The sequence below is a fragment of the Panulirus ornatus genome, chromosome 27, assembly GCF_036320965.1.
Source record: "Panulirus ornatus isolate Po-2019 chromosome 27, ASM3632096v1, whole genome shotgun sequence".
Classification (NCBI taxonomy): Eukaryota; Metazoa; Arthropoda; class Malacostraca; order Decapoda; family Palinuridae; genus Panulirus; species Panulirus ornatus.
The window spans coordinates 21,086,759-21,105,111 of NC_092250.1; the positions used below are offsets into that span (position 1 = coordinate 21,086,759).

General features: G+C 39.1%; 1 long non-coding RNA gene across 1 annotated transcript; it reads left to right on the plus strand.

The window, feature by feature from the left end:
• The first annotated feature begins 962 nt into the window (after positions 1-962).
• Positions 963-15,418, plus strand: LOC139757671 (uncharacterized). The gene is made up of 3 exons (XR_011714692.1): positions 963-1,112; positions 8,937-9,016; positions 15,381-15,418. It is a non-coding gene; the product is annotated as an uncharacterized lncRNA (long non-coding RNA).
• Positions 15,419-18,353: the final 2,935 nt, after the last annotated feature.

Consider the following 18,353-nt stretch of genomic DNA (forward strand, 5'->3'; position numbering starts at 1 on the left):
CTACCTAGTTATCACGGGAAACGGCGAAAGATAAACGTTTCATTTGTGGGTCTTCACGTGTAACCATTTGTCTAAATGAAACAGAAGATATAATATCCAAAAGAACCACTGAAACGGCTGATGTGGACATTACATGTATTCAAACCTTGACACAGGAAAGGAGCAAAATCGGGAACACACATCCGCAAAACGTGATTTAAGAAAAAAAGAGGTATGTAAGAACAGTGAAACAATCAAACCTAATGCTCATGTTCTTTCGAACACAAATTTTCCATATGGGAAGGGTGAGGTGGAAAGATAGAAACCCTCAGGTTATGTCGAATTGAGATTGGGACAGATATCATTGGCAAATTGTGGTTAAGAAAGGCGAGTGAAATAAAGAATGCAGAATGTGTAGAACACCCGAATCCTACACCCTGCCACATTATGTACTTTAATCTTCATTACTTAATGAATGTAGAAATACCCAAATAGGTAATGTCCCCGAGAACAGATTGAATGTGCAATAATGGTAAAACCGATGATATAATAAAGAGGTGTAGACAAACTTTGCATGTCAGATAATTGCAGTTATTGATAATGTAGTTACTTAGGAAGTCCCTTTATGGATTTATGTGAGCCTTACGAGGGGCATTAATTTATGGGGTTGGGCTAACTAGTATCATTTCATCCCTTTGATACATTGCATTATTTCATCTCAGTAAACGTATCCATCAACTTCTACCATCATCTATGCTATCGTTCCTGTATGTGTTGGTCGTATTGCTTTATAGCTTCCAGGTAAATAGTGAAGCTTGTTTCATTATGAGAGTTTATCATCATTATATATTCTTTATGTAGTTACAAATATAAGCCCGTCAAATGTTATTGTAAAATGAATCATATATTGAAATACATCGAAAGATGTTTTCCTTTTAGATGTTGTCACTCATTTGTACTATAATCATAATTTTTCCCCCCTTAGTCGAAAATGGCATTACTAGTACTGAACAAAGTGTATTGAATTGTAAGTCCGTAGCATATGAACCAAATAAACCGTGACATTTCACAGACCGTAAAGCGAGGTGTTGTTTGGGTGTGCCAAGTCACTGCCAACATGGCAAGTTGGGGAGGTAAGGCTCATAATTTTATTGTTCTGTTAGAGGTGTACAATTACGACTAGTTGGAGAGATAAGGTTCACTGTGCTACAAGTAGTGTGCTGACATTACTATCCGGGAGGTAAAGTTTATTATGCCGTAAGTAGTGTCAATATGACTAAGGTTAGGGAGGTAAGTTTTATTGTGCTTTTAGTTGTATTCCGTCATGGCTAGTTGGAAGGTAATATTCATTGTAAGGTGCCAGCATGACAGCTGGAAGGTAAGGTTCCCCGTAAGTTAGTTGTGTGCCAACATGACTGATTGGGGAGGTGAAGTCTGCTGTGCTCCATGGGGTATGCTAACATGATAAGTTAGGGAGATAAGTTAGGGAGATTAGGTTACTTATGCTGTCCGAGTGTGCCATCATGATAGTTAGAAAGATGAAAGTTCTCTGTATTGTTAGTAGTGTGCCAACATGACTAGTTGGGGAGGTAAGGCTAATGTTGCTGTTTATAGTTGTACCTCCATAACATGTTTTGGAGATAAGGCTCACTGTACAATTAGTAGTGCGCTAACATGACTGCTTAGAAATTAAAGTTAATTGTGCTGTTACTAGTGTGTTAGCATGATTAATTGGGGAGATAAGGTTCTTTGTGCTAATAGTAGTGTTCCAGCATGGCTAGTTGGGGAGATGAGGTTCATTGTGTTGTTTAAGAGCATTTGTCGAAGGTAGGCAGCTTAATTATCTCTGATTCTTTATCTTTACCACTTGCCTTTAATACCCTGAGATCAGAATGTAACATGCTGGTCTCTGAAGCCAGACACAAATACTTTATTGCTCAAGGGATTCAAATCAAATTGTTATGGATTCCCTCTTATATAGGCCTCCATGAGCATGACAAAGCTGATGCTTTAGCCAAACTTGCACTTAGTAAAGGTGATGTTGAGAACAATATTGGGTTGTCAATTAGAACCCTCAAACTGCAATTAGAAAAGAACTAATTGACCTCTGTGAAGCACGAAGACGAGTTCATATAAGCATAAGTAGAAGCATTTACCATCAGTGAAATATGTAAAATAAAACTTGTATGTAGAGATCGTACTAAGATCAGCAGATTACATAATGTTGTAACTGCTAGACTACAGCTAGGGTATAGGTACTATTGGCACTTTGGCATAACTGAAGATGTTAACTGTGTGAATTGTAAAGTTTGTGGTCAAAGATTTGTACACAAACTAGAACACTTTCCTAGAATGTGGAAGAATCGAGCGTTTTAGGGACAAATGTAAACAAACTTTGCAACAAATGTCACAACACCTTATTGTTGATAACAAGATACCTGAAAATTTAAGTTTGTGTCCACTTTTTGCATCTAGTCATTAAAATTTACCATGTGAAACTGTAATACACTCAATGAAATACAAATTGTAACATCTTCTGTGATAACTCACTGGGGTCTGAGTAAGACCCTTTGTAACCCATGTAATCCTTTTGCGCTACCACTCATAGGATGAGCATGCGGTTCACAGTAAATTTGCCAGGGACACCGGCACAAATCTAATTTGTGTTGTTTATAGTGTGCCACTATGGCTAGTTGGGGAGGTAAGGTTCACTGTGCTGTTTGCAGTGTGCCACCATGGGTAGTTGGCTAGGTGAGGTTCATTATGCTGTTAGTAGTGTGCCAGCATGGCTAGCTGGTGAAAGTGCTATATGATTCCACATCGAAATTAGCAAGACTCTTTTGTTTCTGGTATATTTCATTACCTGACAGTAGCAAAGTGCAAACTTGTGTTGTATGCAGACTGCTGTACTTTTATGGTATCTGTAAAGAATGTATCGGTTTCAGAAGAGATCTTTAGTGCAGAATTGGAATCAGTTATTGATTGTAGAACAGAGTAAGTTGTTATTGCATATTGGTAACTATGAGTCCATTTCATTTACTTCAGAGCGTTAATTGAATAGGGTCGATTCCTTCAAGTTATCTTGGATTGAAAACGAAATTGAATCAGAATCAAATGCAACCCATTTAGGTGTAACATTAGACTAGTAATTACTGGATGACAGTATTGCATGTAAGTTACTAACTAATAGTTCAAAAAGCTCAAATTTTCCAACCGAAACATCTGTAATGTTGATCCAGAAACTTAAAAGTTTCTTGTATTAGCTTTGACTCAGTGTCATTTTGATTTTACTTATTTATCATGGTATGGTGGTCTTTCTAAAAACTGAAAAGTGAAACAGACCTAATTTGAAGGGTACTAACTGATGGGGATGCTTTTTTTTTTCTTACTAAAACACGTGTAGATTCAGAAAGGAACCTACCAAATCACACAGCTTCCACTTCATTCAATTGTAATCTGTCCTTCATAAACATAACAGATTGCATGTATAAATGCTACCATAAGTGTATGGACTTGACTCCTTCCTGAAAAAAAGGGGTTCACTAATCTGTTATCTAGACTGAATGCCTTGCCAAAGAAGGCATTTCCCATGTTGATTTTGATAAGAACTCTTGGAATTATAATTTCTTAGTTTTATCATGAAAACATCAGATAAGCTGGTGATATTTTCCCAGTAGCCCCCCTAATCTGTGCTTCAGTACGTGGTTAGTATCTACAAGACGAATAACAAGTGTATTATGGTTAGTGTCACCATAAACCTCATCCTTAGCATTGGCAGAATGTTTTACCCTTGTTTCTGAGAAACAAACATTTATGGCTTGAAGGGTTTCTGGTACAGAATTCCTCCAGATGTCCTCAGATAATGGGGTTGCTGACAAGTCTGTTCAGTGTTGTTGACATCATCCAAGGGCTAAAACTGATTCTTTGTAATTATTGGCCTCAATGATTTATAATCAAATGTCGGATATAATGAAAATTAGATGCAAGTATAGTTCCTTGGGGGACTGAGTTGGCATGGTTTACAACTATGTGCTATGATTTGTTAGTTAAAGTGTTTTTGCTTTGATTGAAGTTACCAAATATTAGAGGGGAGAATTGACAAGAAATCCTTCTTAAGGAAAGTTCACTTTATGTTTTAAATTTTATGTCCAGCAGGTTTCCCTTGCTAAAACAATCCACACATTTATTCAAATAGTATGGCATCACCCATGGGGTCATTGTCTGTTTCACAGATATTGAAAGAAACATAGTTTGACCAGAGCAAGTAATGAGTCAAAGATGCAACATTGTAGTAGATAATGTGGTGGTCTAAGTGCTGGTACCTAAAGCCAGATAGATTATATTCATTTTATTTTACTTTGTCGCTGTCTCCCGCATTAGCGAGGTAGCGCAAGGAAACGGACGAAAGTTGGCCCAACCTACCCACATACACATGTATATACATACACGTCCACACGCAAATATACATACCTATACATCTTAACATATACATATATATATACACACACAGACATATGCATATATACACATTTACATAGTTCATACTGTCTGCCTTTATTTATTCCCATCGCCACCCCGCCACACAGGAAATAACACCCCCCTCCCCTCGCATGTGCGCAAGGTAGCGCTAAGAAAAGAAACAAAGGCCACATTTGTTCACACTCAATCTCTAGCTGTCATGTAATAATGCACTGAAACCACAGCTCCCTTTCCACATCCAGGCCCCACAGAACTTTCCATGATTTACCCCAGACACTTCACATGCCCTGGTCCAATCCATTGACAGCACGTCGACCCTGGTATACCACATCGTTCCAATTCACTCTATTCCTTGCATACCTTTCACCCTCCTGCATGTTCAGGCCCCGATCACTCAAAATCTTTTTCACTCCATCTTTCCACCTCCAATTTGGTCTCCCACTTCTCCTCATTCCCTCCACCTCTGACATATCCTCTTGATCAATCTTTCCTCACTTATTTTCTCCATGTGACCAAACCATTTCAAAACACCCTCTTCTGCTCTCTCAACCACACTCTTTTTATTACCACACATCTCTCTTACCCTATTATTACTTACTCAGTCGAACCACCTCACACCACATATTGTCCTCAAACATCTCATTTTCAGCAAATCCACCCTCCTCTGCACAACTTTATCTATAGTCCATGCCTCGCAACCATAAAACATTGTTGGAAGCACTATTCCTTTAAGCATACCCATTGTTGCTTTCCGAGATAATGTTCTCAACTTCCACACATTCTTCAATGCTCCCAGAACTTTCGCCCCCTCCCCCACCCTATGATTCACTTCCGCTTCCATGGTTCTATCCGCTGCCAAATCCACTCCCAGATATCTAAAACACTTCATTTCCTCCAGTTTTTTTCCATTCAAACTTACCTCCCAATTGACTTGTCCCTCAACCCTACTGTACCTAATAACCTTGCTCTTATTCACATTTACTCTCAGCTTTCTTCTTTCACACACTTTACCAAACTCGGTCACCAGCTTCTGCAGTTTCTCACACGAATCAGCCACCAGCGCTGTATCATCAGCAAACAAGTAACTCACTTCCCAAGCTCTCTCATCCACAACAGACAGCATACTTGCCCCCCTCTCCAAAACTCTTGCATTCACCTCCTTAACAACCCCATCCATGAACAAATTAAACAACCATGGAGACATCACACAACCCTGCCGCAAACCAACATTCACTGAGAACCAATCACTTTCCTCTCTTCCTACAAGTACACATGCCTTACATCCTCGATAAAAACTTTTCACTGCTTCTAACAACTTGCCTCCCACACCATATATTCTTCATACCTTCCACAGAGCATCTCTATCAACTCTTATCATATGCCTTCTCCAGATCCATAAATGCTACATACAAATCCATTTGCTTTTCTAAGTATTTCTCACATACATTCTTCAAAGCAAACACCTGATCCACACTTCCTCTACCACTTCTTAAACCACACTGCTGTTCCCCAATCTGATGCTCTGTACATGCCTTCACCCTCTCAATCAATACCCTCCCATATAATTTCCCAGGAATACTCAACAAACATATACCTCTGTAATTTGAGCACTCACTTTTATCCCCTTTGCCTTTGTACAATGGCGCTATGCAAGCATTCCGCCAATCCTGAGGCACCTCACCATGAGTCATACGCACATTAGATAACCTTACCAACCAGTCAACAATACAGTCAACCCCTTTTTTAATAAATTCCACTGCAATACCATTCAAACCCGCTGCCTTCCCGGCTTTCATCTTCCGCAAAGCTTTTACTACCTCTTCTCTGTTTACCAAATCATTCTCCCTAACCCTATCACTTTGCACACCACCTCGACCAAAACACCCTATATCTGCCACTCTATCATCAAACACATTCAACAAATCTTCAAAATACTCACTCCATCTCCTTCTCACATCACCACTACTTGTTATCACCTCCCCATTAGCCCCCTTCGCTGAAGTTCCCATTTGTTCCCTTGTCTTACGCACTTTATTTACCTCCTTCCAAAACATCTTTTTATTCTCCCGAAAATTTAATGATACTCTCTCACCTCAACTCTCATTTGCCCTCTTTTTCACCGCTTGCACGTTTCTCTTGACCTCTTGCCTCTTTCTTTTATGCATCTCCCAGTCATTTGCATTATTTCCCTGCAAAAATCGGCCAAATGCTTCTCTCTTCTCTTTCACTAATAATCTTACTTCTTCATCCCACCACTCACTACCCTTTCTAATCTGCCAACCTCCCAGGCTTCTCATGCCACAGACATCTTTTGCGGAAGCCATCACTGCTTCCCTAAATTCATCCCATTCCTCCCCCACTCCCCTTACCTCCTTTGTTCCCACCTTTTTCCATTCTGTACTCAGTCTCTCCTGGTACTTCCTCACACAAGTCTCCTTCCCAAGCTCACTTACTCTCACCACTCTCTTCACCCCAAAATTTTCTCTTCTTTTCTGAAAACCTCTACATATCTTCACCTTTGCCTCCACAAGATAATGATCAGACATCCCTCCAGTTGCACCTCTCAGCACATTAACATCGAAAAGTCTCTCTTTTGCGCGCCTGTCAATTAACACGTAATCTAGTAACGCTCTTTGGCCATCTCTCCTACTTAGATACGTATACTTACGCATATCTCTCTTTTTAAAGCAGGTATTTCCAATCACCAGTCCTTTTTCAGCACATAAATGTACAAGCTCTTCACCATTTCTGTTTACAACGCTGAACACCCCATGTACACTAATTATTCCCTCAACTGCCACATTACTCACCTTTGCATTCAAATCACCCATCACTATAACCCAGTCTCGTGCATCAAAACTACTAACACACCCATATATATACTACAATAAACATCTGATCTGAGTGTTTACATCTTGAATCAAATGATGGATTAAGCCATCAGATGGAGTACATGTTTTTGATAAGTGTGTAACTTAACCAATAATGGAACCCATATATCATGTGTACTGTGAAAACAGGCAAGTTATCTTAATGATTATGTAGTTATTGATATTTCATATTACTTGATAATTACCTAAACCTTTATTTTTTATGTCTTCCCATAACTTACTGATTAGATATTGAAAATTGTATTATAAGAATGAAAGTGGAAAATCCAATACTCTTAAGTACTTCTTTGAATTGATAACAACAGTTGCATAAGTGTAGAACTTAGACCATAAATCTAGAAAATGCACATCCATAAACAGATAGGTTAAAAGGTTATTGTATGTTTTTGTGATGATAGAAATACCTGCAAAGCATGATTTGGAACATAGAGTTGAACAATATTGAATAAGATGGTAACTGTTACGTATATCAGGAAAGATTTAGAGTTGATTAATGTAAAAGTAGGTAATATACTTCGAAAATATCAGCAGAACCCATCAAATCCCCACATGACTTCAGCTAATTGCCAAAATGATAGTCTAAATTTGTCTGATAAAGACCCATTCATAACAACCAAATAAGTTTGGAAGACATCTTCAAGGAAAGAAACAATGAAAAATCCAAGAAAACCAAATTCTTGAACCTATATCATCACTTTCAAGTACCCCATATGTTACCCCTAATGACACTGGAACTCCAGTCAACAGTTCATTTGATTTTAAAGTTATCAAGACCTGTCAGATTGAAAGTGGAAACTGGATAAGGCAGCATTTAGGATTATTACTAGTACAGTGTTGTACCTGTTGTTTCTACCATTTCATGGTGTTTCTTTTTTTTTTTTTCTCCATACTATTCGCCATTTCCTGCGTTAGCATGGTAGCATTAAGAACAGAGGACTGAGCCTTTGAGGGAATATCCTCACTTGGCCCCCTTCTCTGTTCCTTCTTTTGGAAAATTAAAAACAAGAGGGGAGGATTTCCAGGCCCCCTGCTCCCTTCCCTTTTAGTCGCCTTCTACGACACACAGGGAATACATGAGAAGTATTCTTTCTCCCCTATCCCCAGGTGTTTCTGTAACCATTAATATTATAGCAGCTGTAAAATATGCAAAATGATTTTTCCTGTATTGTTTATATGGCACCATGCATAAACCAGAAAAGTCTTATCATTCAGCAGATCCCTGGTCCCATGGTTGCTGAAGTAGGAAGGTTCAACTTGTAACACTGAAAAGTACATTCATCAACTTGTGTAAGTTAGAATCACTGCACCTCAGAAGTAAATAATTACCTATTGTGTACTGATTTGTTGAATTAGGGTTTCTAGTTATGCCCCCCCCCCTCTTCAGAACTTATTTCTTTTTTGTTTTTATGAGAATTTTACATATTTATCCCATATTGAAAGTAGGGTGGGTTTGAAGATTTTTTTCCCCCGAGGATCTGTTGAAATTTTTAATTCACTGTTCCTGGAAGCCAGAAATAATTCTGTATTCAAATGATTTGAAATATGCAATTATTTTTGATGTTACTGAAATTACACACCGATTTTCAGGTGCTGAAGAAAATGAGTTGGATAACCGCAATCAACAAAGGGCATATTCTCTTTCAGGGAAAGTATCAACGTTACGCTCTGTGAGTATATAGTTCTTGTTTGCACTGATGATTATGTTTTGTAGAATCTGTTATTGGTTTGGCAAGAGATTTGTACAGTATATTAATGATTCATTTTTCTAAACTTAAGGGTCCAGCCATCTTAGAAATATTCACAGCAAAGAAAGGATTGATAAACATCAAGGTGCTCAGAAAATGTCATTGTGCATGAATGGAAAGATGAAAATGCTAAAGAGGCATTAATTGTTTCCAGAACACGTGTGCATCAGCTTCCCATCCATTGACCTCACTGCAACATTAGATCAGCAGCCCAGTGGCCACAGGTGCTTCAACTGCCCTGTGTTTAATTCTCATTCAGTATGAAATATACAGTTTAGAAGTATTCCAATAGTTGAAAATTACAGCATTGAAATTTTATGGTTTGCTTGCAATGGAAGTGTACTAATCCATTCACTTCATCTGGTACACATATGTATCGTTTTTTTGTCTTCCAAAAACTGCCGCACAGGGGGGTAGACTTTGAAATTAACCAGCTGCAGTGATGAGTTAACAATATGACCATATAGAGGTTATCACCTTAAAGAAGAAGCAGTGGTTCAAGGCTGCCATCATTTGGGAACACCAAATTCAGCCATTGACAGCGTGAACTGCCAGTCTAGTTTTACAGTGAGTTCAATATTTCCATTTTAACTGTTTAAGATTCCATTGCCCATTCTTTGGCAGTGGTAGCATGCTTAAAAGTTTGATTGCTCATTTAGACAAATTATGTAAGGGTTTTCAACAGAAGTGGTTCTTAATTTAAGAATGATTTAAATTTCTTGAAAAAGGGAAATGGGTTAAAAAAGGTTGAGAACCACTGGTGTAACAGATGATAGAGACACATGAGCATCTACCTTTTGGGAACAGAAACCCAGATGATATCTACAGAAGAGGGGAAAGAGAACCAACTTAGCAGCATAAGGCAGCAGGGTTATGTCTGAGGGTTAGACTGAAAGAGTTTATAAGTTACATTACTTTGGAGTCACCTTTATGAAATGAGTATACAGAGTCAGAATTTCCCTAGATATGAGAGAAGTACTTCATCAAGGATGGATCAGACCTATGTATAATCAGGGTGGCTGATCAGAGGGATTATTTCTTAGAGACAGACTAAGCTATTTGTGTTATGTGGGGCTACCAAGATAAGTTAGATGTTACTGTGATAGCAAGTTGTTTTGTGTTGAGTTTTGGAATTTTGCATATGTCCATTAAAAGAAATGGAGAAAGTTTTGAAGGGTCTCAGAAAGAGAGATAGGAAGAAATTGGGTTATAGAAGGATGAAATGTAATTAGATTGCATGTACTTAGAAACATTTTTGTAGTATGTTTAAAGAGAAAGTTGCAATGTGATGATATGTGGATTGAGCAAGAGAGGATGAAATAGATTTCAAGGAGGTGGAGGAATGTGTTGTTGAGTCATTAGTGTTGAATGCATTTGGTTATCAGGTGAAGAAAGGAAATCGTTGATAGAGAAGAAGAAAGAGTGTAGGAGGCAGTACAGAATCTGAAGAACACTGTTATTGATAGGAAAGTGGGAGAGGTTGATTGATTGTCAACTATGGAGACAGAATGGCCAGAGAGGAAGCTAAATATAAGGGTACAAATTGTGAGGATGAACAGTGGCGTATCTAGGGTATGGCAGGTAAGGCAGGTGCCCTGGACGTTACTTGAAGGTGGGCGCCACTCAACAGGTTTGTTTTTTGACATTTGCTACCTGATTGACATTCTTAAGAGTTTGCTTTTGTGAGATAAAAAAGAAACTCGCCTACTTTTCATTTATATTAATATTTTGCTACTGTCAGTTGCATTACCACTTCTACCTTACAATTTTGATCAAATAACTCTTAAAGACTTTGAAGTTTATATACATTTAAGTTTGGCCTACCTCTTCTACAGTTTATAATTATGCTGTATATATTTTTACATACATCCACTGTATTTACATTTTTAATCAAGCCAGGGGTGCAATTTCAGTGCTTGCCATAGGCAGTATTTCCCCTAGATACGCCCCTGAATAGTTAGGGGTATTGTTCAGCTCAAAATGCTTTTTGTTTCAAAACTGAAACATAAGATATTCAAACACTTTTATACTTGAAATAATTATGGAAAGTATATCATAATGCTCACACTACCGATACTATATTTATTTATTTATTTTGCTTTGTTGCTGTCTCCCACATTAGCGAGGTAGCGCAAGGAAACAGACGAAAGAATGGCCCAACCCACCCACATACACATGTATATACATACACGTCCACACACGCAAATATACATACCCATACATCTCAATTTATACATATATATACCCACACAGACATATGCATATATACCCATGTACGTAATTCATACTGTCTGCCTTTATTCATTCCCATCGCCACCCTCCCCCCTCATGTGTGCGGGGTAGCGCTAGGAAAAGACGACAAAGGCCCCATTCGTTCACACTCAGTCTCTAGCTGTCATGTAATAATGCACTGAAACCACAGCTCCCTTTCCACATCCAGGCCCCACAGAACTTTCCATGGTTTACCCCAGATGCTTCACATGCCTTGGTTCAATCCATTGACAGCACGTCGACCTCGGCATACCACGTTGTTTCAGTTCACTCTATTCCTTGCTTGCCTTTCACCCTCCTGCATGTTCAGGCCCCGATCACTCAAAATCTTTTTCACTCCATCTTTCCACCTCCAATTTGGTCTCCCACTTCTCCTCGTTCCCTCCACCTCCGACACATATATCCTCTTGATCAATCTTTCCTCACTCATTCTCTCCATGTGACCAAACCATTTCAAAACACCCTCTTCTGCTCCCTCAACCACACTCTTTTTATTACCACACAACTCTCTTACCCTATTATTACTTACTCGATCAAACCACCTCACACCACATATTGTCCTCAAATATCTCATTTCCAGCACATCCACCCTCCTCCGCACAGCTCTATCTATAGCCCATGCCTCACAACCATATAACATTGTTGGAATCACTATTCCTTCAAGCATACCCATTGTTGCTTTCCGAGATAATGTTCTCGACTTCCACACATTCTTCAATGCTCCCAGAACTTTCTCCCCCTCCCCCACCCTATGATTCACTTCTGCTTCCATGGTTCCATCCGCTGCCAAATCCACTGCCAGATATCTAAAACACTTCACTTCACTTCAGTTTTTCTCCATTCAAACTTACCTCCCAATTGACTTGTCCCTCAACCCTACTGTACCTAATAACCTTGCTCTTATTCACATTTACTCTCAGCTTTCTTCTTTCACACACTTTATCAAACTCAGTCACCAGTTTCTGCAGTTTCTCACACGAATCAGCCACCAGCGCTGTATCATCAGCGAACAACAACTGACTCACTTCCCGAGCTCTCTCATCCACAACAGACAGCATACTTGCCCCTCTTTCCAAAACTCTTGCATTCACATCCCTAACAACCCCATCCATAAACAAATTAAACAACCATGGAGACATCACACACCCCTGCCGCAAACCTACATTCACTGAGAACCAATGATTTTCCTCTCTTCCTACACATATACATGCCTCACATCCTCGATAAAAACTTTTCACTGCTTCTAACAACTTACCTCCTATACCTTATATTCTTAATGCCTTCCACAGAGCATCTCTATCAACTCTATCAAATGCCTTCTCCAGATCCATAAATGCTACATACAAATCCACTTGCTTTTCTAAGTATTTCTTACATACATTCTTCAAAGCAAACACCTGATCCACACATCCTCTACCACTTCTGAAACCACATTGCTCTTCCCCAATCTGATGGTCTGTACATGCCTTCACCCTCTCAATCAATACCCTCCCATATCATTTCCCAGGAATACTCAACAAACTTATACCTCTGTAATTTGAGCACTCACTTTTATCCCCTTTGCCTTTGTACAGTGGCACTATGCAAGCATTCCGCCAATCCTCAGGCACCTCAACATGAGTGTTTTTATTTTTTTTCTTACTTTGCTTTGTTGCTGTCTCCCGCGTTAGCAAGGTAGCGCAAGGAAACAGACGAAAGAATGGCCCAACCCACCCACATACACATGTATATACATACACATCCACACATGCAAATATACATACCTATACATCTCACTGTATACATATATACATACACACACAGACATATACACGTATACACATGCACATATTTCATACTGTCTGCCTTTATTCATTTCCCATCGCCACCCCGCCACACATGAGTCATACATACATTAAATAACCTTACCAACCAGTCAACAATACAGTCAACCCCTTTTTTAATAAATTCCATTGCAATACCATCCAAACCCGCTTCCTTCCCCGCTTTCATCTTCTGCAAAGCTTTTAGTACCTCTTATCTGTTTACCAAATCATTCTCCCTAACCCTCTCGCTTTGCACACTACCTTGACCAAAACACCCTATATCTGCCACTCTATCATCAAACACATTCAACAAACCTTCAAAATACTCACTCCATCTCCTTCTCACATCACCACTACTTGTTATTACCTCCCCATTAGCCCCCTTCACTGAAGTTCCCATTTGTTCCCTTGTCTTACGCACTTTATTTACCTCCTTCCAAAACATCTTTTTATTCTCCCGAAAATTTAATGATACCCTCTCACCTCAACTCTCATTTGCCCTCTTTTTCACCTCTTGCACCTTTCTCTTGACCTCCTGCCTCTTTCTTTTATACATCTCCCAGTCATTTGCATTATTTCCCTGCAAAAATCGTCCAAATGCCTCTCTCTTCTCTTTCACAAACAATCTTACTTCTTCATCCCACCACTCACTACCCTTTCTAATCTGCCAACCTCCCAGGCTTCTCATGCCGCAAACATCTTTTGCACAAGCAATCACTGCTTCCCTAAATACATCCCATTCCTCCCCAACTCCCCTTACATCCTTTGTTCTCACCTTTTTCCATTCTGTACTCAGTCTCTCCTGGTACTTCCTCACACGTCTCCTTCCCAAGCTCACTTACTCTCACCACTCTTTCCACCCCAACATTCTCTCTTCTTTTCTGAAAACCTCTACAAATCTTCACCTTTGCCTCCACAAGATAAAGCTCAGACATCCCTCCAGTTCTATGTTACAGTTTTGATCAAATAAGTCTTTAACTTTAAGTCTTTCAGAGTTTATATAGATTTAAGTTTGGCCTAATTCTTCAACGGTTTATAATTACACCATGTATTTTTATATACATCCACTGTATGTACATTTTTAATCAAGCCGGGACGCAATTTCAATACTTGCCATAGGCGCTATTTCCCCTAGATACGCCCCTGAGGACAAAGAAGAGAACACAATGCCATACCTTGTCACAAGCTTTTGATACATCAAGGGTTTACCACAGGATTCTCTGCAGGCCCTAGAGATGATCAGATATTATCAAGATAATAAAAGGTATCACTGGTCAATATTTCCATGCAAAAGCCATACTGTTGATCAGAGAGAAGACTGAGATTCAGGATACTTAAGGAAATAAGAATTGATGTAGGATTCAAAGGTTTGAAATAGTAAAATGTAAAGCATTAAGATGATAGTTGGAAGGGTTAGAATGGTCAACTTTTCCAAAAACGAAAAGTTTTGGATTTTAAACAAGCAGAACAGGCAAGCAAAGTACAGGTGCAAATTTGGAAGAACACTGGTTCAAAACATGTATATAATTCCCATCTGGTCCATATGCCATACTTTTATCCTGATAGAGATGTGCTTATTATAGGGAATAGTGTAGGATTAATAGGAGGAATATTAGTAAGTGAGGAAAGTCAGAGTAATCCAATGTGGAGTTCGAGAAGGAGAGAAGTTACTCTTATTTGCAACAAATCCTGCCTAAGTAGAGGCCTGATAAGGGAGGATAAATGTACTTCCAGTATGTTGTATACATGAACTAAGATTGTGAGATTTTTACATGGTTATGTTTTCATTTTATGAGTACTTGATATGAGGCATCACTTTATGCTCTTTAGATACATATAGATAAATCCTTTTTGCCAATGCCATAACTAGTGCACATCCTGACTAGTGATGGAATAGGTATGTATCAATGGCAGCTTATCATAATGCACTTAAGTAAGGTATTGTGTTTGTTACAGTGCTATTATTGCAGTACATAATGTACAGTATGTTGAAATATAAGGGCAAGTATTCCACATTGCCTTAACTCATGTTCATTTAAGTTTTAGGGTTATGGAACTCAGAAAAATATGTGTAATTGCATAAACCAATGTGATGGTTATAACAAATGAAATATGGTGAATTTAGTTGAAACTCTTGTGTCATTAAGTTCACAGTTGCTGCAGTAAAGTGTTTCCCAAATACATGCAGATTTTCCTTCTGTAAATTTCAGCTAGCTCTTGACATTGAGAGTGAAGCATATGAACACAACAGACTACTGGATGGCATTAGCAACGACTTCTCTAGTGGTGAGGGTTTGATGTCTGGTAGTATCAACAGAATCAAGACTCTCCTAACTTCTGGAAGACAGAATCGTAAGGCTGTGTGTTACATGGCCGGTTTTGTTATTGTATTTTTATTTATTTTGTGGTATTTGATATCAAGAGTGTCATCTGTAAAATAATATATATCTTCATTTGCAATGAAGAAAGTTTTTTGCTTTTCTTACGGATTTTGTGATTAAAAAATATATTATTTTGATTATGATCTTTCAAGAATCAGGGTGTGTTTCCCTTAACTGACTAGCATTATCTGCAGGTGACAAATTTTGAAGGTGCATTTTAGTAAATGGGAAGTGTTTAAAACTATCATCCCACTAAAATAAGGTTCCAAGTCTCTAACCAGGCTGGTGCCATCTGTTTTTACATGAGAAACTGCATAAAAGATGCTGGATTTCAAAACCATAAGCTCTACTCACTTCACAAAGCAAATGTGATTTATGTGGCAAAAATGGGTTGTTACTATTAGTATATTTTTTTGTCTTATATTCTGTAAATTACTTACAGCCCCAGAAACCCTTCAAAGGGGTTCACTGCAGCTTTGGATTGCTTTCCATGTAGGAGCAAGAAAATGAGAGATTCTTTTTGAGCAAGAAGTTCCTCTTGTCAGTTGTCAGTGATACAGCCTTTGCCACTCATGATGTAACCATTTGCTAGCAAAGTCTGGTAACATGGTAAATGACAAACAAATATGAAAAAGAAAATGTATAACTAAATGTAACCCTAGTACTCCTTTCATTTGGCTTTTATATTTTCAAAGTTGTACATAAGTCAGCAATCAGAAGCAGGGAAATTATGAACTCATTTGAAGAGAAATTCCTCAACAAGACTGTACTCCCTTTCATCTTCTAGTGATGATACAGCTACTTGACTCTCCTTGTTCGAGGTTACAATATGAGTCAAAAGTTACCTTCAGTGAGGCTAAGCATCAGGAGTACGGTTTCATCAAAGAGCATTTTTTTTACTCCAGAGGAATGCACAGTTTCCTGTGACATCACACCCCCCTTTCACAGACTATCCTTTACCTGGAACAACTCCCTCGCTTCTCTTCCTGTTTGTACATGACCTTAATAGAAACTTTTCTCTGCTGACAACAGCTTTCCTCCCACAACACATGTACATAAGACATTCCACAAGGTGTATCTATCAACCTGATCATATGCTTTCTCCATTATATTTTATTATATGATTTTTTATTATCATACTTAATCGCTGTTTCTCCTGCCAGCGAGGTAGCACCAGGAAACAGACGAAGAATGGCGGGGAGTGCTCATCCTCCTCGAAGGCTCAGATTGGGGTGCCTAAATGTGTGTGGATGTAACCAAGATGTGGAAAAAGGAGAGATAGGTAGTATGTTTGAGGAAAGGAACCTGGATGTTTTGGCTCTGAGTGAAACGAAGCTCAAGGGTAAAGGGGAAGAGTGGTTTGGGAATGTCTTGGGAGTAAAGTCAGGGGTTAGTGAGAGGACAAGAGCAAGGGAAGGAGTAGCAGTACTCCTGAAACAGGAGTTGTGGAAGTATGTGATAGAATGTAAGAAAGTAAATTCTCGATTAATATGGGTAAAACTGAAAGTTGATGGAGAGAGATGGGTGATTATTGGTGCATATGCACCTGGGCATGAGAAGAAAGATCATGAGAGGCAAGTGTTTTGGGAGCAGCTGAATGAGTGTGTTAGTGGTTTTGATGCACAAGACCGGGTTATAGTGTTGGGTGATTTGAATGCAAAGGTGAGTAATGTGGCAGTTGAGGGAATAATTGGTATACATGGGGTGTTCAGTGTTGTAAATGGAAATGGTGAAGAGCTTGTAGATTTATGTGCTGAAAAAGGACTGATGATTGGGAATATCTGGTTTAAAATGCGTGATATACATAAGTATACTTATGTAAGTAGGAGAGATGGCCAGAGAGCGTTATTGGATTACGTGTTAATTGACAGGCGCGCGAAAGAGAGACTTTTGGATGTTAATGTGCTTTGAGGTGCAACTGGAGGAATGTCTGATCATTATCTTGTGGAGGCTAAGGTGAAGATTTGTATGGGTTTTCAGAAAAGAAGAGTGAATGTTGGGGTGAAGAGGGTGGTGAGAGTAAGTGAGCTTGGGAAGGAGACTTGTGTGAGGAAGTACCAGGAGAGACTGAGTACAGAATGGAAAAAGGTGAGAACAATGGAAATAAGGGGAGTGGGGGAGGAATGGGATGTATTTAGGGAATCAGTGATGGATTGTGCAAAAGATGCTTGTGGCATGAGAAGAGTGGGAGGTGGGTTGATTAGAAAGGGTAGTGAGTGGTGGGATGAAGAAGTAAGAGTATTAGTGAAAGAGAAGAGAGAGGCATTTGGACGATTTTTGCAGGGAAAAAATGAAATTGAGTGGGAGACGTATAAAAGAAAGAGACAGGAGGTCAAGAGAAAGGTGCAAGAGGTGAAAAAAAGGGCAAATGAGAGTTGGGGTGAGAGAGTATCATTAAATTTTAGGGAGAATAAAAAGATGTTCTGGAAGGAGGTAAATAAAGTGCGTAAGACAAGGGAGCAAATGGGAACTTCAGTGAAGGGCGCAAATGGGGAGGTGATAACAAGTAGTGGTGATGTGAGAAGATGGAGTGAGTATTTTGAAGGTTTGTTGAATGTGTTTGATGATAGAGTGGCAGATATAGGGTGTTTTGGTCGAGGTGGTGTGCAAAGTGCGAGGGTTAGGGAAAATGAGTTGGTAAACAGAGAAGAGGTAGTAAAAGCTTTGCGGATGATGAAAGCCGGCAAGGCAGCAGGTTTGGATGGTATTGCAGTGGAATTTATTAAAAAAGGGGGTGACTGTATTGTTGACTGGTTGGTAAGGTTATTTAATGTATGTATGACTCATGGTGAGGTGCCTGAG